This window comes from Cydia splendana, chromosome 23, assembly GCF_910591565.1.
Source record: "Cydia splendana chromosome 23, ilCydSple1.2, whole genome shotgun sequence".
NCBI classification, from domain to species: Eukaryota; Metazoa; Arthropoda; class Insecta; order Lepidoptera; family Tortricidae; genus Cydia; species Cydia splendana.
In genome coordinates, this window is record NC_085982.1 from 13,535,193 (window position 1) to 13,559,930 (window position 24,738).

General features: G+C 40.0%; 1 protein-coding gene across 1 annotated transcript in view; it reads right to left on the reverse strand.

The window, feature by feature from the left end:
• LOC134801758 (uncharacterized) overlaps window positions 1-24,738 on the reverse strand; it is a 137,175-nt gene extending 112,437 nt beyond the window's left edge. The window contains exon 1 of the mRNA XM_063774355.1: window positions 24,666-24,738. The gene's annotated coding sequence lies outside the window, so the exon portion shown is untranslated. The remainder of the gene's footprint in view (window positions 1-24,665) is intronic.

Sequence of the window (24,738 nt, forward strand, 5' to 3'; positions counted from 1 at the left end):
CAGGTTTAATTAGGAATAAATGGTATTTTTTTTCTTTTTTTTTTACTGTTAATTTGTCTTTAATGAATAATGACTTTGAACATTTTAAACAACCTAAAGCTTTGTTAACACCTGTCTACACGTTACACCTATACGTTTAATTAGATGGTAACCCTAATGTGGTAACCCTAACTGAGAGTTGAGACTAAGTAGCAGGAGTACGATGAGCATTTTGACGAGTCGACGACGAGTGCATCGCTGTAGTGTAGAGAGTAGAGTAGACTGTAGAGTGTAGAGTGTAGAGGGGATATCTCAGTGTTTGAGAGACTCAGTGTTCATTTCCGGTGATGGATTAGCAGATTTCTACTTTAGTATCTGTAATGGTGTTTTAATTTCATAAGGGTGTTCCAGCTTCGATCGCGCCACTATGTGCACTTCAACTCTTTTGTGGTGCGCGTGCCGCGACCGCTGCAAGAGACCATCGAGTGCGCCGACTTCTGGCCGAAAGGTGTCGTGTTTCGGAGGTTCCGGGGCAAACTGCCGAATCCGACACAAGAACAGCCGATTCAACGGAGCCACGCCGTTTTGTCGCATAAATAGTGTTTAGTTTTTAAGTTTATAATATATATATATGTATGTTAGTCTGTAAGGTATTTGTAATATGGGCCTTGTTGCCTGATTTAAATTTTAAATAATAATAATAATAAGGTCAGACAGGTTAATTGCGACTATGGGGCAAATTCAGCTACTCTAAACATACAAGAAGTGACTCTAGAGAGCTATATTTATCAGATACAGCCTGGTGACAGACAGACAGACGGACAGTGAGTCTTAGTAATAGGGTCCCGTTTTTACACTTTGGGTACGGAATCCTAAAAACCGTATAGTCGTGGAAAACAGCATGGAATACGTTAATAGTAACGCACAAGCCCGCACATTTCGCATAAGTGCTCAAACTGCCTCCAACAAATTTTCTCGAGAGGGTGCTCAAAGCGGGGAGCGCTTTACATACGAGGGCCGAACCCCTAAAAACGTAGATTTATTTCCCGAAAATTGAAATTGGAAGGCACTATGGCCGTTTCACGCATTCTGGCTCACAATTGTAAAGTAGGGATATCACCGGTTTGGTTCTGTCGTAAAATATCGTTTAGGGACTGCCGGCTCCCTTAAATGCTGCTTTTATAATAAACAGAGAAAATAATACAGGGAGTAAATATTACCGTACGTATGTACCATACGTAGGTAACTAATATAGAAAGGCGTGTGGTGTAAACTCGTGAAAACCTCCATAAAACTTACTAATATTATATATCTAACAGCCTCCTATTATAGTCTAGTCAACAGTGAACCTGGCCACGAAGCCGGAGGTCCCTGCTTCAAATCTCGCTGAGGATATGTGTTTAGCACATGTACATTTTGTTGCAATGCTAATATTTATCTACATCGTCGCCTAGTGCCCATACTACAAACTTTATTTAGTTTTAGGCTCTGACGATATGTGTAAGATTGTTTCCAAATATTTATTTATTTATTAAGACAACATTACAAATTAAAAGGAATCATCTCTTATTATCTTGCTCTTTGTTAACAATGTTTGCACACATAAAGAGTAATACCGATTTATATCATTTGGTATGGAGAGGAATAGTTAAAAGCGGAGAAAAGTCAAGGGAAAAGCCATCGTTGCGCGTTGTTGTGTTTTGTTTATTGAAACTTAAATAGTTAGGTACCTACAACAAACTTAAATCCACGAGTAGGTAGGTAGGTTAAAACAACAGTAGAACAACAGAAACCTGTTAAACGTGCAAAGTTGGGTTACCTCTGGGTTACCTATTACTATAACATTGTGAACAATTTCAGGAGAGTAAGCAATAATAATAATCCAGTCAATTTGTCGAATTTTGTAACCTGGCTCTTTTGCGTCAAATCCGGTAGTTCTGATTTTTTGCAGACTTGTTTATGATGTTGGCCCAATGAATAATCCAAGTTTGTGACTTCGAGCGCCGAACGCAACTTTATCAACCCTGTTTGGGGGGGTACGATCTTGTGGGTACCTGGCCAAATCAGCTTTGATTGACCTTAGAAACAATTGTGCCAACCGGCATCGCCTGAGACAAAAGTGTATACTCACTGCACTTACTTGGCCTACGAAAACAAGTTCGAAAAAATTATACATTTTGAAAGGCTTTATCTCGGAAAATATTAGATGTACAGAGACAACTCTAGTGTCTTATTGTAGCAAATTTAGTCTACTTTAAAAACGCTTAAATTAAAAACTAGTACTTTAGGGTTATAATCGCGGTTTATTCGATTTTTGACAAAGTTGCGTTCGGCGCTCGAGGTCACAAACTTGGATTATTCATTGGGCCAACATCATAAACAAGTCTGCAAAAAATCAGAACTACCGGATTTGACGCAAACGCAAAATGTATAATTTTACTGTATTATAATGTTTAACCAAGTATATTTCTAAAGCACAATGTATGACGGCCGGCAACCACCGTTGTTCCCACACTCAATTATGATCAACTCAGCAGTTCTAGTAATTGAATAAACGCATTTTGATTTAAACCATTGCGTCGAGGCAGTTAATCATTCCAGTCGTAGTCGAGTCGAAAGATAGAGACCAACCAGCTTAAATAGCACTTTTAATTACACAGGTTTTCTGGGAGCCTAACCAAGATGACAATTGTCGTAGGAAATAACAATCGAAACTTAAATAATGTATGTGTTGCGGCCAGGTAGGTATGTCATGAAAAGTCATTGTAGAATTGATCACTTCGTGATATGGTATGGTTAGGTATAGGTATGTTAGGTTTGACTTTTTCATGATGTGGTTGGATTTAATGAAATGATTGCCACATCATGAAACGATCACTTCTAGGATCTGGCCACGACATATGCAAATGGTCACGTGACTGGTCGTAGCATCTGTCATCCCGATACATTTTTTATTTTCGTCTGTCGATGCACCATCTTGGCTAGGCCCCTTATGGCTTAAGTGTTCGACTCGTCGGCTTTCGATAGGCAATAGATAGAGACGAGCACTGCACTGTCGCAGGCACATTATAAAGAGCCCATAACAAGAAGTCTTCCAAGACAAACAGACATGACTCATGCAAACATTCCGTTGTTCATACATCTAATATTGGAACTAAAAGGAGTAAAACGTCACTACACGAGGGAAGTAACACGACGTGTGAAGGTAATAAAAAGATATTCAAACTAAATGCAAGCGCATCACAGCGCGCTTTGATGGACGGAAGCTCTTTGTGGGGTGCTATTTAACATGTTTTAGTGACAGGTCGTGACATTGATGACCGTCTAATAAAGAATACATAATCACAGCTAGCAGTAAAAACTGCACAATATAGTAATACCTACTCCTAATAATTGTCGTCCGTTAAATGTGTAAATAAAACAAGGAATCCCAAAATTACGGTTCACTTAGAATTCCAGACTGTCATCTCTAGCCTAATCATCAATTTATCATTACCCCTCTTAGCCAAAATCCCCCTTTTTCTGCCAGAATGTAGGACGTAGAAAAAAACGATTGGGTTTAGATTTGGAACGCGTCGGTGATATTTTAATTCGATCGTATTTGCCGACACACAAGCCTGCACGTGCCGACACTTACGGCGCTGATGTGTGCCTTTGACACGTGTCGTGTTTTCGACCCTCGGTGTGAGTGTGTGTGTGAGAGGCCCCGAATTGATCATCTATCAGTTTATTTCTCTTTAACTTTTATCCCAAATAAGCAATGTGGCGAAACTTTTATATAATCATTTTCTTTCCATTTTTATGTAGGTGGGTCATATGTAAGCAAGTTTAGGTCTCAAATTTATCTTTCGTGTACAATTCCGTTAACTCTCAGAATGACCTTCGTTCTTCGGGTAAAATCGGACGTAATCGCGAAATAGAAAATGGCAATGTCTCACTGATTTAGTTGCATTGCAATCAACACCCAAAGAGTGTAGTCGTCTTTCAGCCTTACACTATATACAGTAGTTAATACCACCATAACTAGTAGGTAAGTATTTAATTTCATACATAAAAATGTATAATTTTACTACATGAATTGAAATATTATGTGACTGGTATTACAACTCTATATAATTTACGCCAGAGGTAAATGACGGTGTGACGTTCTGTTTTCAAATTACCTCCGGACGAATTTCAAATTCTGACTCTATTTAGATTATGACAAAAAGTCATATCGCAATATTTATAGTCATCTACCGAATATTAAGCATAATATCATTAAATTAGGGCTTATTTTACATTGAGACAATTAATAGGTATCCTTAACTTTTTGCGGTAAGTTTAAAACTTTTTGTGAGTTAATAAGGAAGCAGAAGAGCAGTATCACCTTCGCGTGTTACCGCCAATACCCGATGTATCTTTCTAAAATCCGAAGGTCATTCTGAGAGTTAACGGACTGTATATGTAAGGTACTTAGGGCATACTGAAAATTCCTGGACTGGCCACTTAGAAAAAATAAGTCTTCTCATATGTCAGAATCCAGAAATTTTCAGTATGGCCCACGTAAACGTACTGGTGCTCGACGCGGTCCCATCAGTACATGTCATCTTGAAACTTAAAAGTCATTGTCAATAGAGGTGAGCAAGGTGTCATCTATTGGGCATTTGCATGTCGAGCACTAGTACGTTTACCTTACCCACAATTAAGAACTTTGATGCAACCCAAAAGGCCAAATGTTTGGTCCGAGTTTAGGAGGTGTGAGATTAGGCTACTCAATGTTTTTCAACTTTCTGCGTGAGCAGTTGAAAATTTACACATTAATTGTCGAGGTATGAAAAATTATTGATATAATATTGGCTACTACCGCTTAAATATAAAAAATAATAAAACCGGTCAAGTGCGAGTCGGACTCGCCCACTGAGGGTTACTTTTTAATATTTGTTGTTATAGCGGCAACACAAATACATGGTCTGTGCAAATTTCAACTGTAGTGCTACCATGCACGGTTCATGAGATACAGCCCGGTGACAGACAGACAGACGGACAGTGGAGTCTTAAGTAATAACCCTATTACTTAAGACTCCACTGTCCTGTTTTTACCCTTTGGGTACGGAACCCTAAAAAAGAACCCATAAATAACCCAACTGCTTGTTTCAAAAATCATTTTTTTAAGTGCTACTTCAAGTTCTCGGTGAGTTTGTGATTGTGATGCTGTCAACTCGTATCAATTTGTGGATGTTCGTGTGTGTGGGGACCCGAAACCACCCTTTGTGCCGCGGGCGCCATAGTAATTGACTAGCACTTGCCTTCGCTCAGCCGTCCTTATTCCCAAGCCCATAGAGTTCAGTGACAAATAGCACTCGCTTGCCTTTGCTATCTAAATCTACCAGCCGTCACCCTTATTCCCAAGGTAATGGAGTTCAAAGTGAAACCAGAAAGACGGTTCTTTGAGAGATATTGCGGGATCATTTGTATTGGCGGAGATTGCCTTTGGTGTTCACAAAGCTTCTAGTGGTGTCAAAATGTAAGCATCGACGGATTTGATGAAACTAGAAAGAGGTAAAGTAAAATTTGAACGTTTGTCTGTCCTCCGCATGTCACAGGAGGAGCCCATCTACTTATGGAATGTTTAATTCGCGTTATAACTACATATATGTAGGTACATGATTCAATTTACAGGCAGATGGTATGCCAGTTCTGTTTTTATTTTCGTGAACTGCTATACTTCCGTGCTAAGTAGGGACGCCAAAAAAAGAGTATTTGTGCAAAAAATGCTAAAATCAAAAGGACTTGCATTTTAAACAATTTGTAGAATTACGTATTTGTAAGCACTACACCGCATGGAAAACTGATAGACGAAAATATGTAGTCTATCTATAGGTTATTTTATATAAGTCGTTGTCCAAATAACAGTTTAGTGAAGCTAAAAATGAAGCAACTTAAACAATTCTTCACAATGTAACTTGATTACTTTATAGACATGAAACAAAATTAATAGAAACATTGTCTAGCCCACAACTTTTACTGGCATCGTAAAAATGTACGTCCCCAGACAATTCAGCACTATCAAGTCATTCCCATCTGACAGGGCAAGCCTCAAGGCGACCAGTTGATAAGATCCCCAGTCACATACCGTTGTTATGGTGGCAAGGTTACGCTATAACTGGGCGGGGGGTAAGAAATAACTCGACGTTATCTTATTCATCATGTCCCGGTCGTACGATTACGGTAATCAACATATAAATTGAGTGGGACTGTATATGTTGTGTGTATCTAATGTCTGGATGGAAAGATAGGTTTGAGTTTGCAGAAATATACATTCAGAAGAGAAATTATTTTCGAAGGAGTGATATAAAAACTCTCCGCACAAAGTTTATGCTCTATTCAAGACAATAAATACAATTTATTTAAAATCGAGAACCTGTTTTAGCAAACAGACATTTAAAACAACAGTTTTTCTTGGGTCTTAATTAAGATTCATCGTGAATAATAAACTGCAAAGTTTGTAAAAGTTTTAAGAATCATGGTAGATTTATCTTAATATTAAACAGTACCTAGTCCCCTCCGCAGCAGAAATTGCTAAACGTATGCGCTATGGTAACATTCGGATTTAGACTGCACCAATGTCACTGCTGCAGCAATAGGTACTGCATGTAATATGCATAATTATGCTCTTTATACTCTCGGCCATACAATCGTGTTGGTAACTTCTATCACATGCTTGTCATGACTCTTGATCGAGGCGGAGAGTTCTTTCATTGCACATTCTCTGCTCAAGAAGCTGCTAACCGTACATGAGTTATTTTTACAAGCTTTTATTTCCTTTATCTGCTCGCGCCATTCTGTCTGGGCTGGTTGTGTGTCGGCGGATCGGCAGCCAATTAAACCGGCAACCTTCCCCTTTTGCAATAAAATTGTTTTCGTTACCAACTTCTGGGTTCTCACCATTAGCTGAAGTGCCTCTTTCGAACCAATAAGGCCTGAGATGTATAGTTAGAAACTTTTATTATTGCCGACTAAACTTATCCCTACAAAGAATTAAACTCGTCAAAACGAATCATGTGAAATACTACCTTCTGCCCGCGACTTCATCTGCGTGGAATGATGATTCTGATTTATAACGACTTTTCCTTTCACGGGCCTCAACCTATCTCCATAGCAAAATTCATCGAAAGTGGATGAGCGGTTTAAGCGTAAAGAGGTAACAGACAGACTGACAGTGTTACTTTTGCATTTTACTGTCATCATCATTTCACGCAAACGAAATTGCGGACACAAGTTAGTTTATGATAAAGACACTGGAGAAATCAACATTTATGAGTAAATGCAACTAACTTTTATTGCTTACATTTTCGTTCAAATCCACACTTACCTACTGCTCCTTTACTATCGCTACTCCCGAAGCGATAGTAAAGGACTAAGGGGAAATACCAATAACGGCGAATAGCTCGCGGAGGGGAGATGGGAGATACTACGGAAGCAAATAAAATTAATTGCAGCGCCATCGACATCCGACCCAACGTCTCTCCATGCACACAATGTGTCACAAGGATAAATATGTATAGAGGGCTTGTTACATAGGATAGGATACCAAATAGTTAACAACGGTAACATTTTACGTGTAATAATGTGACGTCAGGAGTTGTGACAATCCTGCGTCTTAATTTATAAAAGGTATTTTTTCTAAAAAAATCTCATTTTGCATGGAACAGATGACGAGATATTTTTGACGACTAACGCCCTGACCAACAGGAAATCGGGTCACGGCGGTACCCATCCCATATTCTCTTGACTATGTTTAATTCTATTTATATCAGAAAAACCACTGGTCCATTTATATGTAAAGCGCAGCGTTCGATAGAACCCGAACCTTTTGTATTGATCCCCAGATTATCAACACTATATGCTTTAACTAACCAATATTAGACCTTATCACTTTACAGTAAGGTTTACGAGTGGTCACTCAACTGTGCCAACATTGCCATTCTTCTTTGTGTTCGCGCGATGTAAATCAAAGTCCGCAACCCTGCAATATATTGCAGGAAATGTGGCTTCCTGCGCAAAAACTAACGTATCATGTGGTCGAGGCAAAAACGCTAGTTTATGATGTATTCACTTCGTCTGTCATTGCGAGTCGATCATTTGAAATAGTAAAAGTCTGACCTCGCAATTTATAGACAACTATAGCTTCTGCCCGCGACTTTTTCTGCGTGGAATGGTGATTTTCGGGATGAAAACTATCCCTTGCCCTCCTTCGAGGTTTAAACTATCTTCATACTAAATCGGTTCAGCGGTTTCACCGTGAAACCCAAAGATGTTTATGGTGAAACCTATATTTGCAACATATTATTACTTAAGCTTCTGTCCGCAAATTCGTCCGCACGAGATGATGATTGATTGATAAAAACTATAATTTTATTTGTTCCTTCCCCGGGATTCAAACTAGGTGTCACCATGCCAAATTTCATCCAAATAGGTTCAGCATTTTAAGCGTGAAGGGGTACTTACGTAACAAAGAGAAAGACAGTGTTACTGATGGCGGTAATAGGTCGATCGTCGAGTAGCACTGCATTAGGTAGTAAGTATATGAGGGTCATGAATGATATCGTAAGCGCCAACCACCATAAAATATTGAAGGAGTGTTTGACCAGACAGCTCACTTATTTTGGATTTGCTGAGCGTTCGTCTCTCTTTCATGTCGTCAGCGATATGATGTTATCCCTTGGTCAGCGGTTTTTAGGTTATGTTATGAGGCGAGAATGTGTCTTGTTTTTATTTAGTCGCGGTCATCCGTCACTCCGTGATAGGACGATAAGCGATGTTTTGATATATTATCCGGAAATGTACACTCAAGGGGAATGAAAACCGATTACTGTACGTACATATATATTGGAAACATGCGCTCGAATATTTTTGTTCTAATTATTTTTAGGGTTCCGTACCTCAAAAGGAGAAAACTAAATAGGATTACTTTGTTGTCCGTCCGTCCGTTTGTCAAGACGTTTTATCTCGGGAACGCGTGGAACCAAATAACACCGCATTCGTTAACGGTCATTGAGTTAGACCAAGAAAAGTCTGCAACGGTTTTGATAGCACACGCAGTGCAAGTGTTATTTTAAACGTCAAACTTCTATGATATTATGACTGAAATTATGGCGGACATTGAAATCTCAAAAAAATGTGTAGGTGCATGCAGTCAGGGGTTAATTAATACGCGCTTCGCGCTGATCATCGATCGGCCAGGCCTTATTTTATTTGAAAACATAATATACAGCATTACAGTCGAAACCAAATCACTGTACACATCAGATTACAGAATACATAATGTATTTACACAGTTTAGGAAAATCAGATCACAATCAACTTTCGTCCATCATCTCACAGTACCGCAGACACATCTGACACACAACCATCCATCGACTTGCAAACATATCACCTTCTGGTGCCCATGACAGAAGCGAGTTCAACAGCCTTAGAGCCCGCACAGCTGGTGAGTTTTTATGTGCTACAGTGCGTGTAATTGGTACTGCCAAAAGGTTGTGACTTCGCGAACTAAGGAGATTTTTGGGCACAAATGGAACAGCGAATCTAACAACTCTTCCTATCAGCTCGGGACAGTCTGTATCGCCACGTAAAATTCCGCATGCTGTCGCTAGGAGATTGTTATTCCGCCTTACTGCTAAGGAGTTTAAACCTAGGGATCCTAATAAGTACTTCGTCAGATATAAAAATGGATAATAAGTATACAACTTTTTATATAAGAACCTAAGGAATGTTTTTTGTACTTTTTCTACGAGAAGGGCGTATGTGCTTTCAGCTGGGTTCCAAACAATACTTGCCGCTTCAAGCTTACTCTCACAAGAGCCGTGTAGAGCAGTTCGATAGCTCTAGGATCATTAAATTCGCGCGCATTTCTGATAACGAAACCAAGTCGCTTATAACAATCGGCAGCTAATCCTTTTATGTGTTCATGAAAGGTAAGAGAGATATCAAAGGTAACACCCAGGTCTGACAGTTGTTACGCGGGGTATGACTTCTGATCCAAGTACATACTGTGCAATTAAAGGCTTCGGGGAGCGAGTGAAGGACATCGCACATTTGGATACGTTGAATTGCAGTTTATTCGAAATACTCCATTACAAAACCGCATTGATGTCTCTTTGCATCGCATCACAATCCGCCATTTGTTTGACACCATGCATGAGCTTTAAGTCGTCTGCGTACAAAAGGCACGTAGTATTCTGTTTCAAACCTGACTCGAGATCATTGATCATGATGCCAAATAGCAGAGGGCCAAGAATATATCCTTGACTGACTCCGGATTGCGTAGAGTACGTGGATGAAACAAAACAACCATGTTTTACGAATTGTTGCCTGCCGCGCATGTAACTGGCAAACAATTTTAACAATCGAGGTGAAAAACCTATGGCACACAACTTTCCAAGTAAAATGTCATTATCGACTTGATAATAAATAGAATCAATAATAAATATAATTATATTGCTACTGCACACGCACACATTGATAGTAAGTATATAATTTGTGACAAACAAAGATACACCACTCAATTTATATGTTGATCGCGGTAATTGTATGAAGAGGACATGAATTATCGTCTAGGTACTAGAACAGGACTGTTGCTGGCCAGCATAATCGTGACCTTTGCTTCCACAACAATCGTGAATAATAGGAGTTATTTTTCTACTGGACTCTCTGAAACGAACTATCGACTTGGTAAGATGGATTCTTTGATAGTGCTAAATTGTGGGACGTACATTTTTACGACCGCACTAAAAGTAATTTGTAGGCAATGAATGATTCTATTTATTTTATTTCATGGGCCTGTAAAATAATACAGTCTGCAGAATTTATTAAACAATAATAGAACCCAATATAACAAAAATCCTTAACTAATTATTTATTCTATTCCCAAAATTATGGATGGATTAAAAAAACAAATTAGATGCTCTAGTATTTGGGCTCTTAAAGTATTTGAAAGATTTGTAGAGTATTCGAGAAAAATTAAATAGTCACAACTGAGACTAGGTTTCTACTGAAGCAATAAGTTATACTTATGTTTCCTACCTTGTACTTTATGCAGGCCTGTAAGCTCTACAAGCTGTATACAGTTGCAGATACGATGCAATATTTCCGTATCAACACTTCGCTTACGTACGAAAGCCAATAGGTATTGTAGTACTCTAACAGCACCACTCTTAACAAAGCATCAGCCCTTATGTCCTCGCAGTAAGGTTTCAAGTTGTCAGTTAGCAATGTGGACGATACCTAGCACTTACAAACGCACTATCTGTGAATTAATAACGTGTCTGCAACCTCGCAAACGACACTGAGGCCTTTTGAGCATTGTCTGCGAATGGTCTACCCTGTGTTCTTTCCAATTTGAACCTTGTTGACTATGAAATAAGGTGGAGTTCTGAATCATTAGGACTAGACGACAAAGCTAGCAGGCTCAAAGCGCGCAATCAAATCAGTTGCTCATTTTGTATGCGACGCATGTGCTCATCTCTGCTAGAGGCTGTCGGATCTATGGGATGTTGGAAGTTTGGTAAAATTGTTTAGCTACCTACTAAAAGATACTACTAAATGAAGTTGATAAAATAATGTACACGTTTCTAAATGGTCAGGAAAGCGCTTGCCTATAGAGTTGCAGACATCCATAAGCTAAGCTGTTGTTTTGAAACCAGGGTAACATAAAGGATGTTTATAGGTAAAGACAGCAGCGATACAGATCGAACTGATTATAGGCCCAATTCAAACTTGAACACACGTCAATTAATAGATCTAGAAACGATAAATTGACGTATCTTAAAGTTCGAATCGGACAGTATCACCTAAGTACTGCTAGGCCGATGGCATCGAACCGACTTAATCAGAACAGTTGTTCGTTACAATGTTCTTGTATGGAATGTAATGTTGTCGTTGCTATTCACATTATTTCGTATGAGTTGATTAAATGCATGGCGAAAGCTGAAGTTATGGAACCAGACGAAGGAGAGCTAGCTGCCTTCTATAAGCCGCCGCCGGGTTAAAGCCAGGTGTCAAATCAGGTGCTCATTTTGTATGCAACGCACAGGCTCATCTCTGAGAAACTTTCGACTCTATGGGATGGGATATTGAAGTTCTTCGAATTTAGGACCGCGTGGGTATACATGTATGCGTGATGATTCGTACTGGCATAATTAATTAATTACAGAATTAATGTTGTCATGTAACTTTTGTGTTCCCAGAAGTTAAGAACATAAGTGAAACAAACAAATTGCACAGTTTCGAAACCAGGGGTTTGATTACGAACGCAGACATTCAATAGACGTTCGTTCATATTTTAAATGTTAAATTGTGACGTTCCACAGATACCAACACTATTTTATTTGCCTAGTATGCTTTTCTAAAGCAATAGCAGCGACTGAACCATATCACTATGTACTGGCTAATGATATGCTAATTTTGGTGTGAAATTTAAAGGGCTATTATAATAATAAGCTACCCTGACCCCACCAACGACGGGGTGAATTGATTGGCCGGGACAGTATCGGCGACGGTATCCGACAGCTCGGAAACGGCGTATTATTCGCGAGTTCCGGCTCGGCGGCGACGGCGGTAACGGTGGTGGCAGGGAGCGTCGTCACCATCCCGGTAGGTACCGGTAGGGGTGTAGCATCTTTTTAGATAATAATTAGAGCATTCTACCGTAGGTAATGTATTTTGATAACGCAACTCTTTTGTTTTCTGTATGAATTATGGTGGTGGCAGTGAAGAGATGTTTTGAAACCAAAACATTGTAACATTATTCAATCCAAACTATGGAATGTACGTGATGGACTAATGTCCATCAGGTCGAAATCGGCTTCCAATCCTGAGCAATTTTAAGTAATTTTACAGAGAGTAATAGAATAGCGAGACTAATAGAATGCTGCAGCTACGCTTCTAACTTCCGCACTTCACTCAAGGACAGATAGGTACAGATGTAGTGCATCATTGTGTTCCATCGTATTTTCTCGGAAACCTTCGTATTTGTCATGCTACTTCAGTCAACGTCAGTACTTTTTGTACCGAGACTGATTGAAATGTGCGTCAAGCAAATCTTGTCAGTAGCAATGTAAAGCAAACTAAAGTAGGGCAACACTCAAAGAGTAGTATTGCGCTAAGAAAAGCAGCAATGTACAATGTACATCGAAACAAAACTTTTTTTTTCCGCTGAGCGCGCCCGTCAATTCAAATTGTCACCCGCGGATTCTCTATTGAAAATGTTTGAAATTATTATTAATAGGTACTCGTATGGACGGACAATTTAAAAGCGGTGTGTGATGTTGATAAAAATGATAAGCTAATTTGAAGATCTCAAAATAAAATTAGAAGTGGACTATGCCGTTAAACAAGAATGTATGAATAAAATCATTGCTTCAACAGGTAGATGTCCTACTGGATTTTAATATTTTATTAGATTTCTCAGTTGGCACTGTAGGCATTGTAGGCATCTTAGCTTTGATTAAGCATAATCTTATTTAACATATTGGTATTTAATGGTGACACAGCAGAAATATCTCTTTAAATAGAATCGATTCAGAATGTAAACAAAGATGATGGCTGTCATTCGCGATCCACATTCCACAGATAAAACACAGATGACACGCGATTTTCGAATTATTCGAACACAGTGTTGCTAACCCGCGATTTTTCAAATTTGCCGCCGTTTGCTACTGACAAGATTTGCTTGACCCAGTATAGCCGATCAGACACGTTCGTACGTTTCCGTGAAAATACGAAGGAAAATATTTATGCACTACACTACTTCTTGTACAATAATGTTACGTCAATCACATCTGTAATTAAAATGATTTTGAAGTGTTCACGACGACTCCTAGTAATTTACAGTATTTACAGGCGTGTTGGGCATGGTCCCTTTCAAATCTTCTTAATAATCATGTATGTATAAAGTACCTTAAAGAAACAGTTTTGAAGTAGCTTCCGGCATACCTAAGTTAAATATCTAGTATCCGATAGTTGGCGACATCGCCCGGGGACAAGCCGCGCTAAGCGTTATTAAGCTGCATTGTCTACCTCTAGACAAGATACCTAGCTATCAATGTGTCTCTCATGTCCTAGACTGCTAGCTGAGGAACAATGCGAGTAGGGACGAAGCGAAGTATCGAGCGATATCCGCTTGAATATTGTCGCGTCAAGTCTTTGTGTTCAGTTTCGTTGGCTGCGCTTTGACAATCAGGGGGAAAACCGCAAATTTCCAGATTATTCTTGTATTTTCATTTCTGTCACTTGTCATTGGAGGAAAATCATAACGTAAATCATCTTATAAGTATTTTCTCGTAAGAATTATTGAAGGAATTAAATTATTAATTCCGTTGGTCGAGGCTTACTTCTAAGGATAGATAAATAAAGAAATTTAAAATAAAACCTTTAAGCCTATACCCTATAAAAAATTCACAGATTTCGTGCCTCACACGACTATCGAGCACATTGGAAATGAATCTACGGAATTCGAAAAAATATTGTCGCTGAGCGACGAGAAAGTCTGGATAAGGAAAAAGTTACAAAATAAAACTACAACGTTGAATGATAATTATTTTATTCTTAGACTAACACAAGTATCCTGGACATAACGCATGTGAACAAACAAATTGCAATATTTCCACACGCGTATCCAAGTTTGAATAATTGTCGCCGTGGCGCATAAGTATAGGTACATATTTCATTTTTCGATTAATAAGCAGGATATATTAATGTTCAAAGTACAAGAAAATTATTACACGGCAAATCCGTAGTCAACTCGAGAAGTGGTGATCGGCAGCGGCCCATTTGCTGCAAGATATGAAATTTTCTTGACAGCAGTCTGACGCGACGAGAGATGACCAGAACAGCGTTTGTCTATGTTGCACCAAACCTGAGTTCCAATAGGTACTACCAGGGTTCAGCATCAGCTATCTTGGGTAATGCTCATCATGACGAATCGGGTGTCCAAAACAGCGTGTGCCTATGTTGCACCAAACCTGAGTTCCGCTAGGTACAACCAGGGTTCAGCATCAGCTCTATCTTGGGTACTACTCTCCTAAGTGCTCATCAAGACGAGTCGGATGACCAAAACAGCGTGTGCCTATGTTGCAACAAACCTGAGTTCCTTTAGGTACAGCCAGGGTTCAGCATCAGCTCTATCTTGGGTACTACTGTCCTAAGTGCTCATCGAGACGAGTCCGATGACCAAAACAGCGTGTGTTTATGTTGTATTAAACCCGAGCTCCACTAGGTACTGCCAGGGTTCCCTCTCCCTCTCCCTCTCCCTCTCCCTCTCCCTCTCCCTCTCCCTCTCCCTCTCCCTCTCCCTCTCCCTCTCCCTCTCCCTCTCCCTCTCCCTCTCCCTCTCCCTCTCCCTCTCCCTCTCCCTCTCCCTCTCCCTCTCCCTCTCCCTCTCCCTCTCCCTCTCCCTCTCCCTCTCCCTCTCCCTCTCCCTCTCCCTCTCCCTCTCCCTCTCCCTCTCCCTCTCCCTCTCCCTCTCCCTCTCCCTCTCCCTCTCCCTCTCCCTCTCCCTCTCCCTCTCCCTCTCCCTCTCCCTCTCCCTCTCCCTCTCCCTCTCCCTCTCCCTCTCCCTCTCCCTCTCCCTCTCCCTCTCCCTCTCCCTCTCCCTCTCCCTCTCCCTCTCCCTCTCCCTCTCCCTCTCCCTCTCCCTCTCCCTCTCCCTCTCCCTCTCCCTCTCCCTCTCCCTCTCCCTCTCCCTCTCCCTCTCCCTCTCCCTCTCCCTCTCCCTCTCCCTCTCCCTCTCCCTCTCCCTCTCCCTCTCCCTCTCCCTCTCCCTCTCCCTCTCCCTCTCCCTCTCCCTCTCCCTCTCCTCTCCCTCTCCCTCTCCCTCTCCCTCTCCCTCTCCCTCTCCCTCTCCCTCTCCCTCTCCCTCTCCCTCTCCCTCTCCCTCTCCCTCTCCCTCTCCCTCTCCCTCTCCCTCTCCCTCTCCCTCTCCCTCTCCCTCTCCCTCTCCCTCTCCCTCTCCCTCTCCCTCTCCCTCTCCCTCTCCCTCTCCCTCTCCCTCTCCCTCTCCCTCTCCCTCTCCCTCTCCCTCTCCCTCTCCCTCTCCCTCTCCCTCTCCCTCTCCCTCTCCCTCTCCCTCTCCCTCTCCCTCTCCCTCTCCCTCTCCCTCTCCCTCTCCCTCTCCCTCTCCCTCTCCCTCTCCCTCTCCCTCTCCCTCTCCCTCTCCCTCTCCCTCTCCCTCTCCCTCTCCCTCTCCCTCTCCCTCTCCCTCTCCCTCTCCCTCTCCCTCTCCCTCTCCCTCTCCCTCTCCCTCTCCCTCTCCCTCTCCCTCTCCCTCTCCCTCTCCCTCTCCCTCTCCCTCTCCCTCTCCCTCTCCCTCTCCCTCTCCCTCTCCCTCTCCCTCTCCCTCTCCCTCTCCCTCTCCCTCTCCCTCTCCCTCTCCCTCTCCCTCTCCCTCTCCCTCTCCCTCTCCCTCTCCCTCTCCCTCTCCCTCTCCCTCTCCCTCTCCCTCTCCCTCTCCCTCTCCCTCTCCCTCTCCCTCTCCCTCTCCCTCTCCCTCTCCCTCTCCCTCTCCCTCTCCCTCTCCCTCTCCCATAGATAGAGTTAGACCAAGAAAAATCTGCAGCGATTTTGAAAGCCCACGCAGTGCAAGTGTTATTCTGCCGTCATAATCCCGATAATTAACAACAAACACCGATAACGAACTCTGCGAAACATGAAGTCATAAATGTCCTGTGAAAAATGTCGTTCTGACTTTTTGACTATTTTAAGGTTAGGCTACAGGGCAAACCCTTAACCCGATCGTCTTTGTTTTAGGCTCAAATTGTAGCTGACTAAATTGTCCAGAGCCGTTTTTCTCAAATTTGTGATATCATTCTTCGTTTCCAAATTATCGAGCACCAAAATCTCTCCCTCCCGGGAAAGGAAACAGGCCTTAGAAGTAAAGTTTATTAGGCAAAAGTCCCAATAAACTCATTATTACAAGTAGGGGCTCCAAACTATAACCTCTAGTTTCTGACCTGCACGCCTTTCCTCTAGACTACCTACTAGTGTTATCGTATTAATTCCCTTTAAGGATTAAATTTAATCGGAAACAACATCTCATTAAGTAGGTTCAGTAAAAAAATAATTCATTTTTCATTTATAGAAAATATACGGCGTATCCCCCAATCACCTCATTACGATAACGTTCCTCGGGGATTTCCGGCACGGGTCGGGGGTCTTTCATCAAAATTGGATCGACGACGAACGTAGCGTGTGTTCTGTCTGCATTCTGACTTCCTTCACTCAATCATTTGTCGAAAGGAAGAGTTATTATACGCACCAAAGTTGTCTTTATTGTTCCCGAGCATCGGTTTATAATAGAATATCGCTTTAAAATGTGGAAGCAGTTAAAAGTGTGCATTTGTTTCATCAAGGCGACTTGACTGTCACTATCAGGAGCAAAAAAAAAACAAATTGAAATCGAAAGGCCTAAGAAGTATTCGTAGGTAGGCAAAGCCCTTAATTTCCAGGAAGGAATTGATTAAACATCGGCGTATTATTTCAAAACAAACAGTAAATACACATAGTAAGAAGAATAAGAATAAGAATAATATTTATTTGAAAATAACCTTGTTAATAGTTAATAGTTCAATGTACATTTACCAATTTATATATAGTGTACTACGAGTAATATTTAAGACGATATGTGACGTTCCACGGGAAAAGGTACCTTATGAGGGTTTCTAGTTTCGGAGATATTAAATGTTTTGTAAAGAGGTGAAAAAATGCTCAATTTTTTTTTATTGTGTGATCTGAAACCTTAATGCCTAACGTTTGTTTACCTGTTTTTATTTTTGTTATAAGTTAGTTATAAGCCTAGTAATGTCGTCTCGGAGTTTAGTAGAAAAGGTACCTTATGGAAAAAAGATTGAAAATTCCCATAAAAACTAGTCAATACGGGAAAAGAAGTTTGGTAGAGAACTGTATTAGCATTCTGCAAAACTAATTTGATAATTTCAGTTCTGGTTGGGGCGCCTCGCAAATATTATAACCGTACATAGACCGACATCACAAATCCAAGTAGACTGCTATTATACCAAAGTTACTCTCGTCAAGTCTTTCTTAACTAGAATAATCTTCATTTGGTTTGGTCGCATGCAGTAAATCAGCCATTGGTTTGCTGAAAAATGCCAATACCCGACGCATTACCTTATGGAATATCTGAGGTCATTGAACCTCAATGCCGCTTATCTTCAATAGCAACCGAAATATATTATTGATAAGAAATAGACGATTTATACCATCTTAACCCCAAAATATTATTAGTTTATCCTAACTGTTCCAACATCATCATGCCTCATCATGTAACTTGACCACAAGGTACCTTTTCATTACATACAAATTATTGGTCTTTTTTAAGATTATTATGACGAAGAACTAATTAAATTGGGGGCAGTTTAATGTAAATTAATATTTTCTATTCATAAAAGATAAACTATAATATGATTGATATTTTGTAGTGATGTATTATTAGATTTATTTCCATAAGGTACCTTTTCGTAAATGTATGGAGCAAATACTGTTATTGTTATGTAAGTTTAAAGTGGCATAAGGGGTTAAATATAGTATTTAGTTGGGGTTTTAGGATTTATTTCATTTGAATGACAGAATTTCTTTCATATGTGCTCAGAAAAATTGATTGTGTGTCACATTAAAAGTAAAAATATTCAATTTTGTGATTTTATATGAAAAAGTCAGAAAATACATTTTCACCTCTAAATCGGTATTGTTTTTTGCTTAAACTGTCTGTCAGTGTCGTTTTCTAATAGATAAAATTTAAATCTTGAGAGCTCATTGCAATCAATCGTGAAAATGAAATAAAACTTTATTTTCAAGAGATTGGTTAGTATACACATAAATCAGTCGATATCAAAAGTTTCTATTTGCATTACAGAACAAGTCGCAATATTTTTTTAATCTCAGATATATAAGGCATTATTATTTGTAGTCAACTATGTAACTTACTTCAGGAACATAGTTTTTTAGGCGGCTAAACTTAAAACTTCTCTATCGTAAAGTTGCTCATTTCACAACATTATTTTCAAAAAATCATATCTCTGTAACTACGCAACCTAGAAGGTTGATCTTTTGTGTTATCGATAGCTTATTTATTGTAGATTACTGGGGTATGCATAACTCCATACCCGCCATAAGGTACCTTTGACCGTGGGACGTCACATATAAACATAATATACTTAGAAGACCATTAGGACGGTTAACTTTCGGTAAGTACCTACTTTAAGGCACTAAAAATATTTTCCACCCTCGCCTACTTTTAGAAATATAAATAAATACTATGTATATATTTCGACAGATCGCGTTCATATGTATGTGCAATAATTTAATTATCATGTATATATGTAGAGTCATATATCTTTTTGCTAATCAGATAATGTTACTTTTGATGCTGACTATGCCTACCTGTACTGTACGTACTAGTCGTAGTCTTATACCTACTCTCATACACGAGTTCGCCAGAAGCGAATGCTAGCATTAGCACCGCATATTGCAAATATGTAAACCTGAGTACACTACACACAGTGCAGTGTAGCCAACAATCGAGCTGAGTGAGGCCCCGGGGGGTCATCACCTCTGTTTAACTAGTATACTGCTGTCATACCTAGTAGGTATGTACAAGTTGTAACGTTACGTTTGCTCATAACGCGGCAAAGTGGCATCACGGATAGCACGTCCCTGTTTCACCATGCACCCTGACAATTATCACCTGACGATGACAATATTGTGTGTGAATCTCAGCGCGCTCTGACCAACTTGAAAAAATAAAAAAAAAGTCGGCCATTTTGATTTTTTTTAATGTAGTTTGTTTTGTCTCGGGGCCCTCTATGATATTTGGTCGAGCACCCCCCACCTATCACGCATCGTTTAAAAGTTGCCATACAAACGAATACTACACGCGATTACATAAAGAATATTGACCAGGTTCGAATCCCGGTTATGTATGATAGAACTAGCAAAAAGCAGAGCTTTGTAAGGGCTCGCGGAGTTTTTCTACCTAAACGTATGTACCGGATCGCGACTTTGATCTAATCCGAAGTTTATTTCATGTTCAATCGAGTGGGTGGGTATGTAATAAGTCAGTTAAGGCCGTAACACACTATCGCACCGCACCAAGGTCGCGGTACGGTGCGATAGTGTGTTACGGCCTTTAAGAACGCAATTATAAGTGAGAGCAAGAAAGACAAATACTAACCGGACCCCGGTTGCTGTCAAGTACGCCTGTTTGTTACAGCTTTTACTTTGTCCATTAAAAACGTCTCCAGACGACAAAATCAAATTGCCAATATCATCCACACGTAATATATTTCATAAGCGCTTATTAGATCCTACACGGTCGCCCAGTACTTTTTGTAAGGACGCCAACTGGCTTTCCTACATAATGTTGGGTCAGCGAGCCAATGTCCTTGAATTTATTTTTGCGTCCACACCACACAATTCAGCGAAAATCTATCCCGTCTGGACACCTACTGGCGGTAATCACACTGCTCCGCACTAGGTACAGCCAAGGTTCAGCATTAGCTCTATCTTGGGTCCTGCTCTTCTAAGTGCTCGTTAAGACGTGTCAGATGACCAAAACAGCGTGTGCCTATGTTGCACCAAACCTGAGTTCCACTAGGTACTGCCAGGGTTCAGCATCAGCTTTATCTTGGGTACTACACCTAAGTGCTCATCAAGACGAGTCGGATGACCAAAACAGCGTGAGCCTATGTTGCAACAAACCTGAGTTCCACTACGTACTGCCAGGGTTCAGCATCAGCTCTACCTTGGGTACTGCTCTCCTAAGTGCTCATCAAAATGAGTCGGATGACCAAAACATAATGTGCCTTAGTTGCACCAAACCTGAGTTCTGGGTCATTTTGTTGAACTGCACGCCGTCGTTGCAATCGGCGTGCAGTCGGCGTGTAGTTCCCATACAAGTTGCAGTCGTGTGTCGGCCCTAAGCCACTGAAGTTCGTATTAATTATGCTTATCTTTATTTATAATTTTAGCAGTTCCAAGCAATAGTAACACTAAAGGTGCCATTCATTAATTACGTAAGACAATTTTTGCCAGTTTTTGACCCCCTCCCTCCACTATGTAAGAAATAATGAGAATAGGCTGACCCCCTACTTCTCCCATTCCCCTATAATAATATTACCATATATTACGTAAGAATCTAAAGGAAAAATTGAGTACCTACACGTTTGGTTTGTATTAGTGCTTATTTTTCAAAAAAAAATTTTTTGTATGTGTTATATGTACCTGTACAAAGGTACTTGAGCTCGTTTAAGCTAACTCTGCACCATGTTTGATAGCATAGTGTGGAAGTATTATTATTATGTATTTTAAACGTCATAATTTCATAGAAATTAAATAAAAAGTCGCATCTTTGTGATCTTACGTAAGAACTATGAAAACCCCCCTCCCCCATGTAAGAAAAAATAAGATATGTTCGACCCCCCTCCACCCCAAAATCGTCTTACGTAATAAATTAATGGCGCCAAAACTGTTTCTCGAACTGAAAATACCCTGATTTAAGTTTGCTAACACAACATGATTGATCAGTTCATCAGCGTCACAAAACCAAAATTGACCTCCGCAGTGAATACAGCAAGATTGATTGTTCTAGTAGGCATTCACAGAAACTTAATTGCTAAATTGGGAGTCAAACCAAGCGAAGCGAGGTGGGTCTGAATCCAAAATTTTAACCCACTTTTGTATTCATCGTTGTTAATGGCGTAAGCGCCATCGACATTATTGAAATTGAAAACACCACATAGGTATCGTTGTCTGAGTACCCACAACACAAGCCTCCTTGAGATTACTTTGGGGCTTCGTCAATTTGTATGTCCAATATTTTTTTTTTACTAGTAACGCCATCTGTTAGAGAAGTAGATAATTCATTATTTTGCCAACAGATGGCGCTAGTAGTAATACAAAGTGTTATTACTTTATTTTATTTTTTTAGGTTTATAAAATTATATTTTTATGTTTGATAACACATCTAGACATGAATTTACATTACTATGTCAAATTTCAAACCTAACAGTGCAGTAGTTTTTCCGTAAAGTGTACCACAAGAATGCATAGTTCGTCGAATAGTGATAGGGCTCGCTTCGCTCGCCCTAATAAAAAAAAAATTCATTTAATAAAACCATAAACATAATTAATAACAAACTTACAATAAAAATTAACCTAAAATTAAAACTACCTACAAAACTAAAACTAATACCTAAAAAAATAAATAAAACATAATGTGGGTGACCTAGCCCAATATGTATATATTAGGCTAGATCACCCAGGTCCGAACCCTGTGGAAGGGTTCCCATAAGGCTGGCTGCGTTCCCCCTTTGGATGGCTATGCCGATCCGCTGGGCGAGGAACGAGCCAGCCCTACGGTCCCCGGTGACCTCGAATATTTTTTTTGAAATTTGCCAAACTAGTTTATGGGCCCCTGGGCACCACGGGCAAAAAAAATTGAATGCTCTTATTATTAAATCTAAAATCGACGCCATGGTTCCTAAGAACAGATTTCGCTATCTCTTATAGTTTCTGACTTCTCCATACAGACCCATTTGGATTGATCACCCTGTATAGGTAGTGTTAGTACAAAAACTATAATTTAACTACCTACATCTATAAAAAAAATTAAGATATTTCGTAAACTTAGGTTTTTAGTAAAGGTATGTTTTATAGCTTACCAGCTAAATCTTTTAAAGTTATTCGTATTATTCGGGCCCACTCAGTACACATAGATACATACATATATGTACGTGACGTCCTAAAATCACAGTCCCTCTGCCACCCTCAGCTCAGCAGTACGCACGTATTCGTAGAACCTTCACGTGGCTACATATTATTATGTTTACTTTGCCCATTCCTACGGTTTCCAGGGTAATATTGCCCACTAATTCAAACAACTTTGATAGATACTTATTTTCATACCCACTAATCCTTCAAGAGCATTTGTAACTTTCCACAGAGAAGGGTCCATATGCTTCATGTGCCTAGGGACCCTTCTCTAAATGGAAAGCAACATTTATTCGTTTATCATAATCATAATATATGAATGTACAATATACATGCAATGCACTAACGTAGATCTGTTACATGTAATAAGTACCTAGTGATCCAAAATGTTTGAACATCGTATTCGCTCCTTGTACTTATCGCATGGCAACTCAGTTCACCTCATGGAACGCGTTTACTTCCTTTTCTCGCTTGCTCTATATTTACCTCGATATTGGAACATTTGCGGTCCACTGTTTGTTCCAAGATGTTTAGAGCTTATTACAATCCCTCTTATCCTCAAAGCGTTGCTCTCGCCGATCCTCACTCAAATGTATAAGTACGCCATAACTACTAGGGTATCTGCTTTTATACCCATTCAGATATCGTAACGTAGTACGTTTTCTAGTTTTTCTCAATATAATTTAGGAAACACGGCCTTAAAACAATTGGAAACTTATTTTTATTGCTAGACGTTTAAGCGTTCTCGCTACATGTGTTCCTTATTAAGATGTCAAGGCACCTCGGTATATTTAGTAAAAATAAGTCATCATTAAAAGTGCTAAGCGTAGTAACTTAGAGGTCGTCAAAGCTAACTTTACACCGACTTGAATATAGCAAAGTAAGGAAGTGTCATTATAAACGCCCCATTTTCATAGAAATTTGACATTCCACACTATGTTACTGCAAATGCCACGCAGAGTTAGCCTGGTCCCACTCTACTCTGTTGAGGGTAAATCTGATTTTTAAATTTAAAATTGTAGTCCTTAGTAAACGAACTAATAAAAATTCGCTTTATACCTAATTTTAACGCCTTGCCGTGGAATGGAACTCAAAACAAAATATAACCCACATACATTACATACCGCCTGTTATTTACCTCTACCTTGAGTTGTTGTATTCACTGTATTAAGAAATAGTTCAAATTGTATTGTATTGAAGGTATACATAAACTACTATTTAAAAGCATCGTAGCCGACGTGTATTTCTGCGGGTATCGAATTTGCTTCGTAGTTGCGAAGCGACATCGTGTCGTGAGTAGCGCTGAACCAGTCAACATCAGGTTCCCTCCGATCATCAGAGATCAACCCTTTCCGCTTAGCTTAGCTTTAGTCGCACGCAATACCTACGCATGTATGTACAAGTAAAACCGTTGCGTATACAGGCAGGTATAATATACCTACATACGTTTAATTTTTCGATGTTTTTGTGATTAATGATTGGGAACAATTTAGGTTAGAATAAAATGAGAATGATTCACCTTTTTACCATCTCACATCTCACGGGCTATTTACCATGTCTCAATAAGAATCAACTACTTCTACATAGGTACATACAAATAAATCTACTCTGTATGTAATAAGTAATTATTTTTCATAATGTCCTACGTTGGGACCTTTTCCCGAATATTGAATATAATTTTATCAGTTTATTAAGTACTTGTTTGTTACCAATCCCTTTGTTCAATAAGTTCCTACTTACGCACTAAGGAATCCGCTACATACGTTTATCCCTATTTTTACCAATTATACTACGTTTCCTCAATAAATTGGAAAAACCACGAAGGATTTAATGCACATTATCAATGCATTTTCTTTCACCAATGTTCACTACAAACACTACGATAACCTCCAAGCAAGGTAAAGCAGTAAAAGAGCACATACTTCAGCGAGATCCATGTCAGTGGGGGGTGACGTCACAGGCACTCGCGCACGTCCGCCCGGCTCGAGGGCGCTC